Source organism: Balaenoptera physalus (genome assembly GCF_965194825.1).
Source record: "Balaenoptera physalus genome assembly, chromosome: 1".
NCBI lineage: Eukaryota > Metazoa > Chordata > Mammalia > Artiodactyla > Balaenopteridae > Balaenoptera > Balaenoptera physalus.
This window is the reverse complement of record NC_138882.1, coordinates 181,581,750-181,601,326: the sequence shown is the minus strand read 5'-3', so window position 1 is coordinate 181,601,326 and position 19,577 is coordinate 181,581,750. Positions and strand designations below refer to the sequence as shown.

Below are 19,577 nucleotides of genomic sequence, written 5' to 3'. Positions count from 1 at the left end.
GTAATTCTGAACGAGAGAAAATCTACCTCATGGTGTATGGCCCTCTTTTTCTGTCGCGTGTAGAAGCGTGAGGGCCACCTGCAGCCCCGATGTTGAGAGGTCACACTGGGTTCAGGGCAGGAGGCTGGGAGACCCTCCCACCACCTCTGCCCTTTGAAGACTAATCCCTACTCCTGCCCCCTTCTCACCAAGCCTGTGGGAGGACGAGAAACAGCCTGCAGGCTGCAGAGGAAACAGATTCACCAGGTTCACTGTGGGCCTGGGCTCCAGCCAGGTTAGTGCCTCTTTATTCAGACAGGAAACGCCTGAGTAGATGCAGCCCGGGCCTTTTTACATGATGAAGGCAGCTGGGAGTATTAACAAGAACATAGGAGACAAACAGTCTGTGACCTGGGACTGTGAGGAAAGAACTAGCTACATAAAGCAGCTTAAAGTCAAAACTGACTGGGTGAGAGGATAAAAGACGAGACAGATGAAGTGTGTCCTTTGCCACCCCAAGTCAGGACTAGGCCGAGCGGAAGTAGCTGGGACATTCGTGGGCAGACAGGTGCCAGGCCTGATCAAAGGCCTGCATGACGGCCGGCTCTAGGGGCTCTCCCTCAGCGGCCACCAAGGTCTGTTCTAGCTGCTCCAAGCTGTACATGCCCGGGATGACCACGTCCCCCTGAACGCCCTGCAAGCGGAGATGGCCAGACGTCAACACACTAGTGCACCACAGTGACCCCAGTCACACACACACCCTCCCACCCTGCCCCTGCCAAGACCTGCAATCCAAAGTCTATACCTTATATTATTCTGCACAGAACTTAAATTGCCTTCGAACAGCTCTAAAGCCCTGCTTCCCTAGACGCATGCAGGCAGATCTGAGTTCCCCTCTGCTGCTCAGCAGCTGGGTGGGCTTGGGTTAGTCATGTGACCTCCCTAAGCTTCAGGCTTCCTTTACTTTGCAGGGTGGTTGTGGGATTTTTTTTTTTCTTTTTTTGGCCGTGTCTTGCAGCATGCAGGATCTTGGTTTCCCCAACCAGGGATCGAATCCATGCCCCCTGCAGTGGAAGCGCAGAGCCACTGGACCGCCAGGGAATTCCCTAAAATTTCATAAAGTACTTTGCTTCAGGCCTAGCACTTAACAGGGGCTCAAGAAAGAGGCACCATTAGTATGTGATGCCCAAGTTGGAGGAAGTTGTTGGGAAAGCGTGATGGCAGGGAGAGGGCAGCCCTGCCATGGACACAGAGTTGGCCTCTGCAGAGCAGGCAGCCAGAGACAGATAAATGCTAATGCTGAAAAAATGTAGGTTTCAGCGTCACACATAGCTTCTGCCCTATCTCATGTAGCCACAGTTAGGTGAAGTGGCCTCTGAGCCAGTTTACTCATACGTAAAGTTGGGATAATTATACTTACTAGGGCCAGTAGTGTTTGTAATGTGACACTTAATAAACTTCTCTAAGAACAGGAATACCACCCAAAACACCTGGGCCATGGAGACATTTCAGAAAAGGAAAAGGAGTAATCCAGAAATCACGAAATAATCACGCAGCCCTCTCTTCCACTTCCTCCTTCCTACCTGGAGCTGGGAGTGGTGGTACCTCCACCGGAGGGCAGCCGAGGTCATGCTGGGAGCACTGGTGCCATACGCAGCCTGCAGGGCCTTCCCCACCAAGGCAACAGCCTCGAAGTAGTGCTTCCAGAAGCTGGGTGGGTGGAGAGGGTGGCACGGGTTAGGACGCTGGGATTCCTGCAGGACACTGGTCCCTGAGGCACTGAGGGACCAACATCTCAAATGGAGGTTTTGTTTCCCTGAGCAGCAGAATGCATGTGGGTTTCTGGGCCCCTCACCGGGGTGATTTCAGCCCAGTGGTAGGAGCAGCGGGGATGCAGTGGGCAAGGATCCTTGCATTGAGCGTCCTCACCGGATGCGAACAATACAACTCCCCAAATCAGGACCCAGGAGTGAATACAGCACCACACCTTTGTGCCCCGGGTCACAGACAGGACAAGTCCTGGCTCTGGTCCTAGCTCTGGCCTTGGCTCAGTCACCTGCCTTCGCTTATCTGCTCAGTGAGGAAACACCCCGAGCCAGCCTCACAGGAGTGCAAAATGTAAAGGAGATAATGGACCTGCAGTGCTGTGTCAACTAAGTAGAGCAGAGAAGGTGAAAACCATCAATCAAGATCCTCCAGGGGTGAGGCCTAGGCGCTGGTGGTGTGACAAGCTCCTTGAGACACTGCTTAGGGCAATGGCTCCTAAACCTGGCCAGACAATCAGATACCCTGGCAGGGGACTTCCCTGGTGGTGCAGTGGTTAAGAATCTGCCTGCCAATGCAGGGGACTTCCCTGGTGGTGCAGTGGTTAAGAATCTGCCTGCCAATGCAGGGGACACAGGTTCAATCCCTGGTCCAGGAAGATCCCACATGCCGCGGAGCAACTGGGCCCGTGTGCCACAACTACTGAGCCTGCGCACCTAGAGCCAGTGCTCCACAGCAAGAGAAGCCACCGCAATGAGAAGCCCGAGCACCACAACAAAGAGTAGCCCCCGCTCGCCGCAACTAGAGAAAGCCTACGCGCAGCAACAAAGACCCAACGCAGCCAAAAATTAATTAATTAATTAATTAAAAAAGTCCTGGGCCATTTCAACAAAACTAGCAGTGGAGCCTTGGAAACTCAGCTTCTATAAATCTTGAAAGATTAGGAACTTTCCAGCAGTCCACAGATAATGTCTAAATTTGATAAATTAAGGAATAGCAGTAAAGTGTATGCATCAGAGATCTCACAGTAAACGCCAGAGGGAAGGAAAGCTGTGGGAGTTAAAAAGCATCACCTTGGAGGAGTGTGACTTGGAAAGGGCTTGCTTCTAGCTGTGGGCATGTATTACTTTGATAACTTTTTCAAACTTGCAAAAGTGAAAAAAAGGAAGGGAAGAAGGCTAGTCCCAACAGATGTTCAACTATAACATTAGACGTTGATGACAGTGTTATTGCCAAGAGTTTACAAAACTTAGACTCAGTTGCCCCAGGTGACAGGCCAGCATCAAGCCCCAGGAATCCCAAGATCCAGTCCAAGGTTTCTTCTCCCGCTGTGGGCAGGGGGTAGGCTCTTCCCAGGGAAAAGACATAGTCTTACAGACCTGGTGGAAGGTCCAGAGCTCTACACATTCCCAATCCAGGCCCCCAATCACTCCCCAGAGACACTGGCAAAATTTTAGGGGTAAATTTCTCAGTAAAGCTTGTGGGAATCCAGGGGCAAAGGTCTGAGCACAGGGGGAGGTCCTGGCCCCCAAGGAAGCAGCCCCAGGGACTCCCCATTGCAGACTAAGGGGACCCATGCCACCTCCCACCCTGATGCAGCCCATCCCCAGCTCACCGATTCCTGTAGATCTCTGCCCAATTGGTCCCAAAGAAGTGGCCCACAGGTTGTTTCTCATCCTTGTCCCCATACTTGTACTTGCCAGTCAGCAGGCCCCCTGCAGGAAGGCTGTAATCAGATCCCCTGGCACTGCTCCCAGAGGCTGCTCTGGACCGGAAGTGGGGGTGGTGGTGGGGGACCCAGGAGGGATGGAGAACCCAGCCCAGCCTCCTGTCAAACCCCTCCCTGCTTCCCAGGTCTGGGACCAGGCATCCCCAGGGTCAGGAACAGGCAGAAACATGGCCAGGAAGACCCTTCCACCCCGGGGCGAGCCCGTCCCCACAGCAGCCCATACCCCATACCAGCCAAAGGGTTTTAGGCGTAGAACCTCAGTCCTGAGGCAGGGGAAGAGCTCCGTCTCCACTTGCTGGGTAGTGGCGTTGTACATGCCCTGCAGGCAGAAGGGCCAGCTGGAGAGGGCGCATGGGACCCCAAATTTTCCTGTGGAGAACCTCAGTTCAGACCTTAACAATTAGGCAGATACTTAGTGGTGCTGGTGGAGAGGGCTCATGCCCAAGGAAAATTCATTCCTTCAGCCAACATTTCTGAGCAACACCTGTGGCCTGGATATTGGATTTCCATCCAGAAGACAAAGGACAAAGCTGCTGCGCTCAGAGATTTAATAGTGAGGTAGAGTGTTAACAAACATACTCAACAAAAGAGACAATCATAATACACTAGTAAGTTCTGTGACCAGTGCCTGGCAGCAAGTAGGTGCACAAACATTTGCTGAATGAATGAGGAGGAGAAAAGGAGGACCTGAGATCTCAGGCTCCTCTGGGCTGTCAGTAAAGGCTTCCAGAGGAAGAGGCATCTAAGTGAGACCTGGGCACTCCTTCCAGGGAGAGCAGGGAGGAGTGTTCCAGGCTGACTGCAGAGCGAGAAGCAGGCAGGAAGGGGAGCCAGAGCCGGAGAGAGCAGGCGCCTGTTTGCCAGGCTGAGGGTACCTGGGAGCCATCAGCCTGTAGAGCCGGGGAATGGCTGCTGTGGAGAGGGCACGGGGAGGGGGGAGGCAAGAGGACCCAGGATCAGCAGACACCCAGGAGACAGAGGCCTCTGCAGCCCTGGCCTCACCTGGTACACGGTGGGCAGGATCCAGTTGTTGCTCTTGCACGGGGTACAGATCTCGGCCACTTCCCAGGCGGCATAGTTGGAGAGGCCAAGCTCCACAAACTTGCCCTGCGGGGGAGAGGCCAAGGTCAGAAACCACTGCAGCCCAGAACACCAGGAAGGAGAGACTGGCTGGGGACCCTGGGAGTGGGGTCTGTCCCCAGCTCTGCTCTGGGACAGCCCTGGAGCCTCCACTCTCCTGGGCAACGACAGGCCAAGGAGAGGAGCTGGGGGGCCGCCCTTACCTCCTGGTGCAGCTGGTGGCAGGCACGCAGCGTCTCTTCCATGGGGGTGCCGTGGTCCGGCAGGTGTAGGTAAAAGAGGTCCACTCGGGGGCACTGCAGCTGCTTCAGTGACATCTCCAGCTGGGACCAGAGGCTGTGAGGCTTCAGAGACTTTTCACCCACTGGATTGGCCTTGGTGGTGATTTTCACTTTGGGAGGAGAGAAATGGAAGTCCAAGTCAGTTTACCAAACGCTGGAAAGGATCTAGTGTAATGGTTAAGAGACAGACCTGGGTTCACACCCCAGCTCTGCCAATTCAAGCTCTGTGACCCTAACCAAGTTATTTAACCTCTCTGAGCCTCAATCCCCTCAACTGTAAATTGAGAGTGATATCTTGTCGGGAGGCTCCAAGGATTGATCAGAACTTTGATAGATTTGCTCATTATGAGCTGCTAATGTTATTAAGATGACTATTTACCAGGCAGCTGGGTGTGCCACGCCCGGTGCTAAGGGCTGGATGAGGAAGGCCAGCACTGGATCCCTGCCCTCAAGGGCGCACAGTCTAAGGGGCCACTACAGAGTAAGTGAGGCCGGGGTAAGCACAAGGTGGGAGAGGAGCCCTGGGAGTTCAGGGAAGGCTTTCTTAGGATCTGAATCTCCAAGGGCAGTCTGGGGCCACCCAGAGGCAAGAACGTGGCGTGTGAGGAGCCATGCCTGCGATCCCATGGATCTAGAACACCAGGTCCACGGGGGACACAAGGCAAGAGAAGGGGCCACAGACCAGATGGATACAAAGGGCCCTGAGTGCACCCCTTAGAAGCTGACTTCAGGGGGCCACGGGGAGACTCTGAACACTTTTCAGCCAGCGAGCTAAGTTGTCAGCTTTGCAGTTTTGAAAGATGACTCTGAATGAAGCACAGACAAAAACCTCAGGGACAGGTCTGGAAACAGGGCAAATGGCAAGGAGACTGCGGCAGGAATTCAGGAAAGAGAGCAAGAGGCCTCAACTGGGGCCCCAGGGAAGGAAAGGCAAGATATTTCCATCAGAGAAATAACCCATTGAGAAAAGGCTGGTGTTGTGCCACCTGTGTGAGTCAGGAGTGAGTTAATCAAATACTTTTCTCCCCGCCCCCATTAAGAATCCCAGGTGGGAGCTTCCCTGGTGGCACAGTAGTTGAGAATCCGCCTGCCAATGCAGGGGACATGGACTCGAGCCCTAGTCCGGGAAGATCCCACGTGCCGCGGAGCAACTAAGCCCGTGTGCCACAACTACTGAGCCTGTGGTCTAGAGCCCGCGAGCCACAACTACTGAGCCCACATGGCACAACTACTGAAGTCCGCACGCCTAGAGCCCGAGCTCCGCAACAAGAGAAGCCACCGCAATGAGAAGCCCGCGCACTGCAACGAAGAGCAGCCCCCACTCGCCGCAACTAGAGAAAGCCCGCGCACAGCAACAAAGACCCAATGCAGCCAAAAATAAATAAATAAAATAAATAAATTTATATTAAAAAAAAAAGAATCCCAGGTGGCTGGAGTGATAGGTGAGGGGAAGGTTCTCTGCACGGCTCACACTTGGAGAGTCGCCTCAGCAGGCCAGACCCCTTGAGATGGGAGAGAGCAGGCTGGAGGGTTGGAGGGCTACTCACTGGAATTTTCCCTTCTACCATCTCACCCCCTCAGCCCCCACCCCTTCTTGATGTTAACTTCAGATCTGAGGTTTAAGAACTTTGGCCCAGCTAGTTCCAGCCTGAAGGAGGGAAGAGAAGGAGGAGTTGGAGAAGAAAAAGCAATCAGAAATAAGACCAACCTAAATGTCCATCAACAAATGAATGGATAAAGAAGATGTGGTACATATATGCAATGGAATATTACTCAGCCATAAAAAAGAATGAAATAATGCCATTTACAACAACATGGATGGACCCAGAGACTATCATACTAAGCAAAGTAAGTCAGACAAAGACAAATATGATACCGCTTATATGTGGAATCTAAAAAAAAATGATACAAATGAACTTATTTACAAAACAAATAGACTCACAGACAGAAAACGAACTTATGGTTACCAAAGGGGGAAGGGGTTGGAGTAAATTAGGAGTTTCAGATTAACATATACACACTAATATATATAAAATAGATAACCAGCAAGGACCTACTGTATAGCACAGGGAACTACACTCAATATCTTGTAATAACCTATAATGGAAAGGAATCTGAAAAAGAATATGTATATACATATTTAGTTATACATATATATGTATATGTATAACTAAATCACTTTGCTGTACACCTGAAACTAACACAACATTGTAGAGCAACTAGACTTCAATAAAAATTAAAATTAAATTTATTTTTATTTTATTTTAATTTATGGCTGTGTTGGATCCTCGTTTCTGTGCGAGGGCTTTCTCTAGTTGCGGCAAGTGGGGGCTACTCTTCATCGCGGCGCGCGGGCCTCTCACTATCGCGGCCTCTCCTGTTGCAGAGCACAGGCTCCAGACGCGCAGGCTCAGTAATTGTGGCTCACGGGCCCAGCTGCTCCGCGGCATGTGGGATCCTCCCAGACCAGGGCTCGAACCCGTGTCCCCTGCATTGGCAGGCGGACCCTCAACCACTGAGCCACCAGGGAAGCCCTAAAAATTAAAATTAAAAGAAAGAAAGAAAGAAAGAAGACCAGAGTTGTCACAGAGAGGCATCAGGTGATCTAGATAGCATATGAGATGCATGCATATTCTCATTTTGTTTCAGATCTGTGCTGTGAATCATTTCACTCTGAGGAGCCTCAAAGTAAAAGATGGTACATGGTGCTAATGATACTACTACTACTAATAACAGTAACAGCTAATATTGCTGAGCCCTCACTATGTCCCTGTGAGGCACGTTATAAACACTTCAGATGGCATCAGACTGATGACAGATGTCCCTCTGCCCCCATACACAAACCCTCCACTTAGCAACGTCTGCCTGTTCCAACACCCTCAGCACTGCCAAATCTCATTGTCTTTGCACACACTTTGCACACTCACTGTGCCCACCCGCGCAGCCGGGAATGCCCTTTCTCCTCTTACTCCCCCTGGAAAACTAGCAGTTCTTCAAGGTCTGACGTTCCGTTTTCCGAGTGTTCTTCAGTGTCCCCTCCCAGGAAGTGGTCCCTCTTCTGGGCTCCCCAGCCATCTCTAGACTCTGAGCTCCCTGGAGTGGGTTAGTGTCAATTTCCCTTCTATGGCCTCGGACGGAGGCTGGCACAGAGAGGGCAGTTAGACACCATACCACCCCCCTCTCCCATCCCAGCTACTGCCTATAGCTCCTGCGGCTCCCAGGCGCGGCCACCCTGGTGAAGTGGGAGGCACTGCCAACTGAACGGCGCACCCGGAGCTCCACGGAGCAGTCCACCGCCCAGAGCAACGAGGAAGCAGATCCCCACCGGTTCCAAAGCCTGATCTGGGACTATGCCAGGAAGTGCCAGGGAGATAAGGGCAGGATTCCTGCAGATCAGGACCGCACCGGGCACCTGCGGGGAAGGGGGCAGGGGCTGCACAGCGCCAGACTCCGTTTTCAGTCCCCCCGAGAGGGGCTAGCCAAGTCGTTCCAGGCTAGACCAGGGTTGGGACGCTGCTGAGGGGAGGGAAAAGGAGAGGAAAAGAGTCAAGACAAAGCACTGTCCGGCTGTCCGGGGCTAGATGTGCACGGGGCCTGAGGAGCGGGGTGTTCACAGAGCTGCGGGGTGGCCAGTGGAGGTCGGCGCCCCGGCAGAGGGTGAAGCTGTCGGTCCTGACCTCGGCCGGTGCATGGCTAGGGGGAGGTAAGGGGGACGGGGTCCGGGTGCCAGGAGTTACCTCTGCAGTCGCCACCGCCCAGCCCCAGCCCCAGGCCGCCCAGGATGCTCTCGGACGTACGCTAGGGCCGTGTCTATCTCGGTGTGGCCGCGCTCCCGGAAGAGGCGCACGGCCGCCCCATCTCCATGGTGCCCAGCACGGTATCTGGCCGGCCCAGGGGGACAGAGGCTGCCGGCGGGGTTGACAGCAACCGGGACACTGCGGCGGCGGGGTACCTGCGATGGCCCGGGGGAGCGCACCCGAACATAGCACGAGCCCCTGCGCGCAGTGGGCCCACCGCTTTAAAGAGGGGGTCGGGCCCCGCCCACCGGCGTTGGGGGCGGAGCGCGCGGAGGGCGGGGCAAGGGAAGTACTGCGAAAGGCTGCGCGGCACCCCTGCCCCCCATGCCCGCGGCTCCGCGCCTTCCTCGGCTTGGCTGCTGAGCTGTTCTGGGGTCTACGTAGATGGGGCTTTCCTAAGGGCTAAAGGTCCTAAAATGAGGTCTTGGCCCAGGGGTGGTGCCCTCAGGGGTGTCCCGCCACCTTGCAGGCCCCAGAGGTCGGCTCTGTGGTTCTCTCGTCGGGACTTGCCAAAGGCCCCAGCCCGCGTCAGTATTAAAGTATTGAAAAAGAACTGTCAGCCTCGAATCCTATACCCAAGCGAAAACACCTTTCAAAAAGGAAAGCAAAGTAAAGACTTTGTTCAGACAAAGGTTGGGGAGAATTCATAGTAGCCAGCTCTCACTATAGCAGATACTTAAAAAAATTCTTTAGACGGAAGAAAAGTTGGATTTACACACACAAAAAGTGAAGAGCGCTGGAAACGGTAAACGCGAGGATGAATATAAAAGACTTTCTCATGTTTAACCTTTTAAACAGATAACTGAGTTTTTATAAAGTTAAATATACAATTACTGTATGACTCAGCAAAAACTACACCCCGTTAATCTTCATGAACCTACATATAAAAACGTTTGACCAAGCGAATACAGTGATATATAAAAAGGATAATACATCACTTCTCAGTGAATTTCATCCCAGGAATACAGTGGACTTTATATTTGAAAATCAATCAATATAGTTTACTATACTGACCAAAAAAACCCATATGATCATCGCAATTGATGCAAAAAAAGCATTTAACAAAAATCAATACCTATTCATGAAGAAGGAGGGGGAAAAAAAAAGAAAAAAACTAAGAAGAAAAGGGAATTTCCTCAACCTGATAAAGGGCATATACAAAAAACATATAGCTGACATTATATTTAATAGTGAAAAAACTTTCCCCCTAAGATTGGTAACCAGTCAATGATATCTGCTCTTACCCCTTTTATTCAATGTTGTGCTGGAGATACTAGTTATGCCAACATATTTCAGTGTGCGTGCGTTATAACAGGCAATTTCTTACATAACTACAATGCCATTGTCACACTAAAAAAAATGAACAATTCTTTTGTGTCACTTAATACCACATCCATATTCAAATATCCCTGTTTTAAAAAAAAGTTTCAGTTCGCTTGAATTAGGAACAAACATGGTTTACACATTACATTTGGTTGTTAAATTTCAGAAGTCTATTTTAAACTTCAGCAGTCTCACCCCTTTTTATGCATTTGCTTATGGAAGAGGCCTATTAGTTGGGCTATAGCATGTCCCACATTCTTTTTGCATAGTCATAGTTTCATTTAACTTGTTCCTCATATTTTTTGTCAAATGGAAGGTAGTGCTAACAGCTAGATTATATTCTAGCTCACCTTTTTTTTTTTTTGGTAAGAATGCTGCATCAATGGTACTGTATACTTCCTGATGCATCACATCAGGAAGACACAAACAGCATGGTTGACCCACTCCTAATAATGCTGAGAGCAAGCAGTGGGTTCATGTGGTGTCAACCTGTTCCCCCCACTGTAAAGTTCCCATAGATCTTTCATCTTATGGTTTCATCTATTGATGACCTTTGCCTGAATCAATCAAGATAGAATTTTTAAGTCTCAGATTATGTTGTGTACATCCTAAATACAGATTTTAGGAGTATAAGATTAATATGTATAACCTTCTGACTATAGTTGGCCCTTGAACAACATAGGTTTGAACTGCGCAGGTCCACTTATACGTAGACTTTTTTCAATAGTAAATACTACAATACTGCACAATCCAAGGTTTGTTGAATCTGAGGATGTAGAATCTCTGGTGCAGAAGAGCGAACCATGGATACAGAGGAACCTCATATGCAGAGGGCTGATTATAAGTTATATGCAGATTTTCGACTGTGAGGAGGGTCAGCACCCCAAACCTCCACGTTGTTCAGGGTCAACTGTACTTTTAAATGAGAAGTAAAGTACAGGTATTCCTTTTTTTAATTAAACTTTTTAATTTTTGAGAAAATTTTAGATTCATATGCCATTGTAACAAATAATACAAAGAGATACCTTGTTCCCTTTTCCCAGTTTCCCTCAGTAGCAACATCTTGCAAGATACTATTTTTGTTAGATGGAGTGTCCTATAAATGTTGATTAGATCTGCTGGTTGATGACTCTTGAGTTCTTCTATATCCTTGCTGATTTTCTGGTAGTTGTTCTACCTATTGTTAAGAGATGGGTGTTGAATTCTCCAATTACATTTTTTTTTTAATTTATTTATTTTGGCTGCACCAGGTCTTAGTTGTGGCACATGGGATCTTTAGTTGTGGCACATGGGATCTTTCTTTTAGTTGCAGCATGAGGGATCTAGTTCTCTGACCAGGGATCGAACCCGGGCCCCATGCAATGGGAGCGCAGAGTCTTACCCGCTGGACCACCAGGGAAGTCCCCTCCAATTATAATTGTGGATTTATCTCTTTCTACTTTCAGGTCTATCAATTTTTTCTTCAAATATTTTGGTAGCGCTCTTTGGTGTTTAAACATTTAGGATTGCTATTCCTTGATGGGTTGACTCTTTTCATCTTTATATAACATCCCTCTCTGTCTCTAATAGTTTTCTTTGTTCTGAAGTCTACTTTCTTAGATACCTATATAGCCATGTTGGCTTGCTCTTGATTGATGTTTGCATGATATAACTTTCACCATCCTTTTACTTTCAACCTGCCTATATCATTATATTTTAAGTGAGTTTCTGTAGAAAGCATGTAGTAAGGTCATTTTTTAAAATCCACTCTACTAAGCTCTGTCTTTGAAATGATATATTTAGACCATTTACCATTAATGTAATTATTTACAAGTTAGGGCTTAAGTCTGCCATTTTATTTTTGGTTTTGTTTTATTCTCTTTATTTTTTTTCCCCCCACACCACATGGCTTTAGTTCCCCGACCAGGATTGAACCCAGGCACCCTGCAGTGGAAGCATGGAGTCTTAACCACTGGACCACCAGGGAATTCCTCAGTCTCAGTTTTTTGTTTGTTTCTTTTTTTTTTTTATGCTTTCCTGTAGGTTAACTGAACATTTTTTAAAGAATTATATTTTGATTTAATTACAGTGTTTTTGAGTATTTCTCTTTGTATAGCGTTTTAAAAATAAATTTATTTTATTTATTTATTTTTAGCTGTGTTGGGTCTTGGTTGCTGCGTGCGGGCTTTCTCTAGTTGCAGCAAGCAGGGGCTACTCTTCGTTGTGGTGCACGGGCTCCTCATTGTGGTGGCTTCTCTTGTTGCGGAGCATGGGCTCTAGGCGCGTGGGCTTCAGTAGTTGTGGCTCACAGGCTCTAGGCGTGTGGGCTCAGTAGTTGTGGAACTCGGGCCCAGTAGTTGTGGTGCATGGGCTTAGTTGCTTCGTGACATGTGGGATCTTCCCGGACAGGGAGCAAACCCATGTCCCCTGCATTGGCAGGCGGATTCTTAACCACTGTGCCACCAGGGAAGTACCTGTATCGCTTTTTAAGATTGCTCTAGAGCAACAATCAACTGGTGGCATCATTTTACAAGTTTAAGTGTAGAAACCTTAACTCCCTTTCCATTCCTTCACTCTCCTCTGTTTATAATAGTCTTGAATATTTCTTCTACATGCATTTAGAACCACATTAGTATTATAATTTTTGCTTCAACCATCAAATGTAATTTAGAAAACTTAAGGAAAACCTATTGTATTTACCCATATTTTGCTACCATGTTTTTTCTTCCTTCCTGATGCTCCAAAATTCCTTCTTTCATCATTTTCTATTTGTTTGTTTGTTTAGAGAACTTCCTTTAGCTATTCACTTAGGGTGGATCTGCTGACAACAAAGTTGTAGTTTTTCTTCATCTGAGAATGTCTTGATTCCCCCTTCATTCCAGAAGGATGTATTTGCTGGGTATAGGATTCTGGGTTGATGATTCTTTTCTTTCAGCACTTGAAAAATTGTTGCACCACTTCCTTCTTTTCTCAGTATTTGCTGGCATGGGTGGTAGTAAGGGAGGCCACAGTTTTTATTCTACGATGTTTGGCTGGAATACATTTTTCTGTCTTGCCAGGATGCCCCTTTCCTAGTTCTTTGGCTAGAGAAAGCAGGCTTTTGTTGGGGCTTTTTCTGTCTGTGTCAGTATGCATTTCCAGGTTGTTGGCTTTGTCAGCTTTGAGTTTGGGATATATAAGGAAAAAGAAAACTCAGGAAACTCACCTCTGTCATTCCTTGGGTACTGAGGTCCCTAGCTAGTCTGGGTTCTTCTTTCTGCCTTTCAGAGTCTTCTCATGTTTGTGTTATGCATAGTGTCCAGGGTTTTTATTTGTACTTAGTAGGAGGAATAAGGAAAAGTATGTCTATTTTATCTTCCTGTAAGCAGAGGTCATTTTGGCATGTTAAAAAATAAAGTTACAAATACACTTTACATATGATTTAGCACTCCCACTTCTAGATGTGTACCAAAGAAAAATAACAACATATGTTCAAATACTTACACACAAATGTTTATGTCAGTTCATTCACAAGAGCCCCAAACTGGAAACAACCAATTAACTTGTGGTATACCCAAACAATGGAATATGATATAATCAGCAATAAAAAGGAATGAACTACTGGTATACACAACAACATGGATGAATCTCAGAAATATCATGCTATGGGACTTCGCTGCTGGTCCAGTGGTTAGGACTCCACACTTCCACTGCAGGGGGCACAGGTTTGATCCCTGGTCAGGGAACTAAGATCCTACATGCCACGTGGCAGGGAAAAAAAATCATGCTAAGTGAAAGAATCCAAACACAAAAGACTACGTATTACATGATTCCACTTTTATAAAATTCTAGAAAAGGCAAATTAATACTGACAGAAAGCAGAGTAGTGGTTTCTAGGAGCAGAGTTTGAGGGATGTAACTGACTATAAAGTAGCATAAGTGACCAACTACACACTTAAATTGGTGAATTTTATTGTATGTAAGTTATACCTCAATAAACCTGGTTGTTAAAGATTTATATTATTCCTAAATACAAATTAAAACCACAATGAGATACATTCCCCATGAGAAGAGGTAAAATTAAAATAACTTAAAAAACCAGTTAGTTTACCATCATGGTTGGTGGCTACATTACTCCACTGTTCTGAATCATGCTTTCTTACCCCTGGACAAGTCTTGTACCTAAGGATCCATAGCGCCATTCATCTGGGTAAAGCAGAAGTTGAGATATTCTCTGTCTCTATAGGGTGGACAACTGCTTATTCATGAAAATACCTAAGGACCAGGCTTTGTCCTTGACTGGATCTTCTAATACATCACAATAATTATTTTTTGGACATGACCCAACTTACATGGTTTTGATTCAGAAAGAACTTATTAAGGATGAGAATGTTGAATTAGAGAATTAGAGCTTCCTTTTATTTATTTATTTTATACAGCAAGTAGAGCTTCCTTTTTTTTTTTTTAATAGATTTATTTATTTATTTTTGGCTGCGTTGGGTCTTCGTCGCTGCCCATGGGCTTTCTCTAGTTGCTGCGAGCAGGGGCTACTCTTCGTTGTGATGCACGGGCTTCTCATTGCCGTGGCTTCTGTTTGTTGCGGAGCATGGGCTCTAGGCGCGTGGGCTTCAGTAGTTGTGGTGGGCGGGCTCAGTAGTTGTGGTGCACTGGCTTAGTTGCTCTGCGGCATGTGGGATCTTCCTAGACCAGGGCTCGAACCCGTGTCCCCTGCATTGGCAAGCGGATTCTTAACCACTGTGCCACCAGGGAAGTCCTCACGTATAACTTTTGATCTAGATTATATAATTATTCTTCTCAATTAAATTCGCTCATTTTTCATTCTACGATTTCTTATGCATGTCAGAGGAGTAAAGCAGCAGCTGCTGATGTGTGGTATCAAGAATAGAAATACTTCACAAATAGAAAATAATGCCAGTTTTGTATCAGTGTCAGATACTTCAAATAGAAAATCAGTCAATTCCAATAATAATAAAAAATTTTCCACCCAATTCATGGAATCAAAGTAAAGCTTTTGGAAGTTCGTTTTGTTGAAGGTGACACTACTGTGAATGATATTTTAAATTCAGTTATAAAGTTCAACAATGAAGATAAACATGTTTTTGTAATGGCCATATACTTACAAATCTTCATGCATCACAGTGTTTGTTAAAAATAGTCTTATTAAATTAAAAACCAACAGTGGTTCTCAAACAAGTGTGCATCAGAATTACCTGAAGGGCTGCTTAAAACAAATTGCAGGGCCCCACCCACTAGAGTTTCTGATTTAGTAGGTCAAGCGTGAGGCACAGTAATTTACATTTCTAACAAGTTCCCCAATGATGCTGATGCTGCCGGCTCTGAGACCATATTTTGAGAGCAACTGGCTTACAATTTCACTGTTAGAATCTCTCTATCACTATGTAATTCAGTTCAGACAGTATAGACCAGGAGTCTGCAAACTATCGCCCATGGGCCAAATCTGACTCACTGCCAGTTTTCACAAATAAAGTTTTATTGGAAATTTGGAACAAAGCCATATCTATTTACTTATCATCTGTGGCTGCTTCCTCACTACAAAGGCAGAGTTGAATCACTGCAATAGAGACCATATGGCCTGCTGATATGGACTGAATGTTTGTGGGTTAGTTTAGGGCTAATCCACTAATTGGTTGGGTGGCACTTATAATAGTCACTATACAAATTCACATGTTGATCTAATCACCAAAGTGATGGTATCAGGAGGTGGGGCCTTTGGGAGATTCTTCGGTTATGAGGGTGGAGCCCTCATGAGTGGGATTAGTGCCCTTATAAAAGAAACCCCACAGAGCTCCCTTACCCCTTCTGCCAAATGAGAACACAGCAAGAAGATGGCTGCCTATGAACCAGAAAGCAGGTTCTCACCAGACACCAAATCTGCTGATGCCTTCGTCTTGGACTTCTAGCCTCCAAAACTGAGAAATTTCTATTGTTTATAAGCTACTCAATCTGTCGTATTTTGTTTTAGCAGCACAAATGGACTGACACCCACAAAATATAAAATATTTACTACCTGGCCCTTTACAGAAAAGATTGATGACCTCTGATACAGACCACAGTGGAATTAAGTTTTCCTTATATTATCATGAGACTACAGAATATTGATTTACTTGTATATTCATTGATCATTCTCTACTTCTACAATGCCATTTTCCACTTTGATAACAACCACAAGAAAATTCTTTAACAACTGGTATTTACTATTACTATTAATGTCCCTAGTAAGAGCATTTGTTATCAAGTACAAGTCTCTCCAATATGGAATTGGAAAGATTCTTGGGAAGCAATAAAGATTTTCAAAAAGCTTCTTGTGTGAAAGTTTGGAAAGTCAGGGTTGTTTTATTATACCTAGAAGAGTGCTGAGGCAGAAGCGGTGTTAAAAAAAATTAAAAAATAAAAACCTATGGAGTAGAAATGTATTTTCTCATAAGCAATTAAGGATCTTGACATTCCGACCTTCCTTACTGCTTCTAAAATGTATTCAGAATGCAAATTTGAGACACTGGTGAATTAACCATCACAACCACTAGTAACAAGCAGGCCAGAATGGAGAGGAAGCACATAGGTCAGCCAGATGCCCTCCCTCGAGCCTTTAGCTTCAGGAGTCCCCTTTCTGTCACATCGATTCGAGTACACAAAATCTATACCAACTCATTTTTCCGGTCTTCTATATGGTACACAAGTCTCTAGTTTTTGAGGTTGGTTAAGTATGTTTGTCACTTTCCAACTCTGTTCCTTTGTCTTTTGAAAAAGCTCTTTAGTAGGGACTTCCCTGGTGGTCCAGTGGGTAAGACTCCGTGCTCCCAATGCAGGGAGCCTGGGTTCGATCCCTGGTTGGGGAACTAGATCTCGCGTTCATGCTGCAACTAAGAAGTCTGTATGCCACAACTAAGAAGTCCACATGCCGCAACTAAAGATCTCGTGTGCCGCAACTAAGACCCGGTGCAACCAAAATAAATAAATTAAAAAAAAATAAACATTAAAAAAAAAAAGAAAAAAGGAAAAGCTCTTTAGTAATGAAATGGCTGAATTCAAGTGACCATCAAATATGTGTGAGATACCCTCCCCGAAAGGATCTAACAGACGGGAAATGACCTAGCATATGACGCATCCCTGATGGAGACACTCGGGACTAAAGGTCTCCTGACCAGTCAAGTGGCTCATCTTCTTGACTTGACCACTTAGGACCACTGCTCCCTGAGAAAGAGTTTATCTTCCAAAGATGACCATCTGTTTCTCTCACATCCTCTTTTTACAACATAACTCAGACACTCCTCCATGAGGCAAGAGGGATGCCTGCCCTTGGAAGCTAGCAGCACATGCTGTGGGGAAGCCCAGGCCACATGGAGGGGTCACATGTAAGTGATGACAACAGCTGACAATCAGCATTAATTGTTAGACATGTGAATTAGCCTGCAGGTGATTTTAGCCTCCAGCTGTAATGGTACTTCTCAGACACAGGGGAACAGATGAGTATTCCCCACTGAGCCCTGTCAAAGAGCAGACTTCTGAGCTAAATGACTGTGTGGTTTTTTTTTTAAAAAGAAACAGCTTTAGGACTTCCCTGGTGGCGCAGTGGTTAAGAATCCGCCTGCCAATGCAGGGGACACGGGTTCGAGCCCTGGTCTGGGAAGATCCCACATGCCACGTAGCAACTAAGCTCGTGCGCCACAACTACTGAGCCTGTGTTCTAAGAGAGCTCATGAGCCACAACTACTGAATCCCACGCGTCGAGAGCCCGTGCTCCGCAACAAGAGGAGCCACCACAATGAGAAGCCCGCGCACCACAACGAAGAGTAGCCCCTGCTCGCCACAACTAGAGAAACCCCGTGCGCAACAACGAAGACTCAACACAGCCAAAAATAAATATATATATATATATATATATATATAAAAGCTTTGTTGAGACATAATCTACATTATTATACACCCATTTATGTTATTTTATTTATTTTTATTTTTGGCTGCATTGGGTCTTCGTTGTTGCGCACGGGGTTTCTCTAGTTGCAGTGAGCGGGGGCTACTCTTCATTGTGGTGCGCAGACTTCTCATTGCGGTGGCTTCTCTTGTTGCGGAGCACGGGCTCTAAGCACGCGGGCTTCAGTAGTTGTGGCACGTGGGCTCAGCAGTTGTGGCTCACGGGCTCTAGAGTGCAGGCTCAGTAGTTGTGGCACACGGGCTTAACTGCTCCATGGCATGTGGGATCTTCCTGGATCAGGGATCAAGCCTGTGTCCTCTGCATGGGCAGGTGGATTCTTAACCACTGCGCCACCAGGAAAGTCCCTATACACCCATTTAAAGAGTACAATTCAATGTTTTTTTTTTCTTAGTGTATTCAGCATTGTACAACCATCATAATAAACTTTAGAGCATTTTCATCACCCCCCAAAGAAACCTGTACTCATTAGCAGTTAATCTCCATTTCCTCCCAACACCCCCTCAGCCCTAGGCAACCACTTATCTACTTTCTGTCTCTAATACATTTGCCTATTGCAGACATTTCACGCAAGTCAGATCACACAATATGAGGCCTTTTGGAACTGTCATCTTTCACTTGGGATAACATCTTCAAGGTTCATCCACATTGTAGATGTTTCATTACTTCATTCTTTTTTATCACCAAATAGTAGTCCATGGTATGGATATACCACTTTTTATTTATCCATTTATCAGTTGATGGACATTTGGGCTGTCTCTATTTTTTAGCTATTATGGACTTACCTCTGGACTCTCAATTCTGTTCCATCGATCTATATGTCTACCCTTATGCCAGTCCCATACTGCTTTTATTCTCTAGCTTTGTAGTAAGCTTTGAAATCAGGAATTGGAGGACTTTGTTCTTGTTTAAATTTGTTTTGGCTATTCTGTATCCCTTGAATTTCCATATGAATTTTTAAAAAATTTTGCCAATTTCTGTAAAAAAAAAAAAATCCAGCTGGGGTTTTGATAGGGCTTGCACTGAATCTTATTAGGTCAATTTCAGATTTTGTCATCTTAAGCAACTCAATTTTGGGGTGGCTTGTTGTACAACAATAACTGATACTATTATTAATATGAGTGGGGTAATAACTGGTATTACCCCACTTGGGGAAGCATCCATTTTATTATGGGTGAAGACAAAGGAGGGTGTCTTCATTCTAAATAATAAAACTTCATCTGAAAGCTGTCTCCTTCTAGAAAGCAAGTAGGACTTTCCTTTGAACAAAGAGTCTTTGATTGGCGGTTTTGTCTGCATTTCCAGGTTGAGCCCCTTTCATCACTTGAAGAGACTGGTCCAAATGCTGCCTACTGCTGCTTCCTGGCCCACACCCTACCTCTTGCCCAGGGTGTGATTTTTCTGCCCTGGTAATGTTCAAACAGCAACCACTTGACCTGGGATTTCATTTCTTCTGCAGCCTTGGGTGCCTCTTACTTGGGGTAGGGATTTGCTGAGGGAAATGGGGGTCCTGGCTGCCCACGCCCACTCCCACCAGAAGGAGGCCCAGCAGCAGAGCTGAGAATCTGTGGAAGACCAGAAGACAGGAGGCTTTAGCTAAGAGTAAAGCCACGGCTGAAATGAGTGTGTGTTAAAATGTCCCACAGCATCCTGGAAGGTTTTATTCTTCTTCGTGTGACGCTAACAGTATGTTT

General features: G+C 46.3%; 1 pseudogene across 1 annotated transcript; it reads right to left on the bottom strand.

Annotated features, from left to right (window-relative positions):
• Positions 1-247: 247 nt before the first annotated feature.
• On the bottom strand, positions 248-10,162 carry LOC309658659 (aflatoxin B1 aldehyde reductase member 4-like; annotated as a pseudogene). The gene is made up of 8 exons (XR_014268816.1): positions 10,149-10,162; positions 8,571-8,849; positions 4,756-4,943; positions 4,475-4,579; positions 3,703-3,791; positions 3,359-3,458; positions 1,563-1,689; positions 248-673 (listed from the first exon to the last, which is right to left on the bottom strand). The product of XR_014268816.1 is annotated as an aflatoxin B1 aldehyde reductase member 4-like (transcript).
• Positions 10,163-19,577: the final 9,415 nt, after the last annotated feature.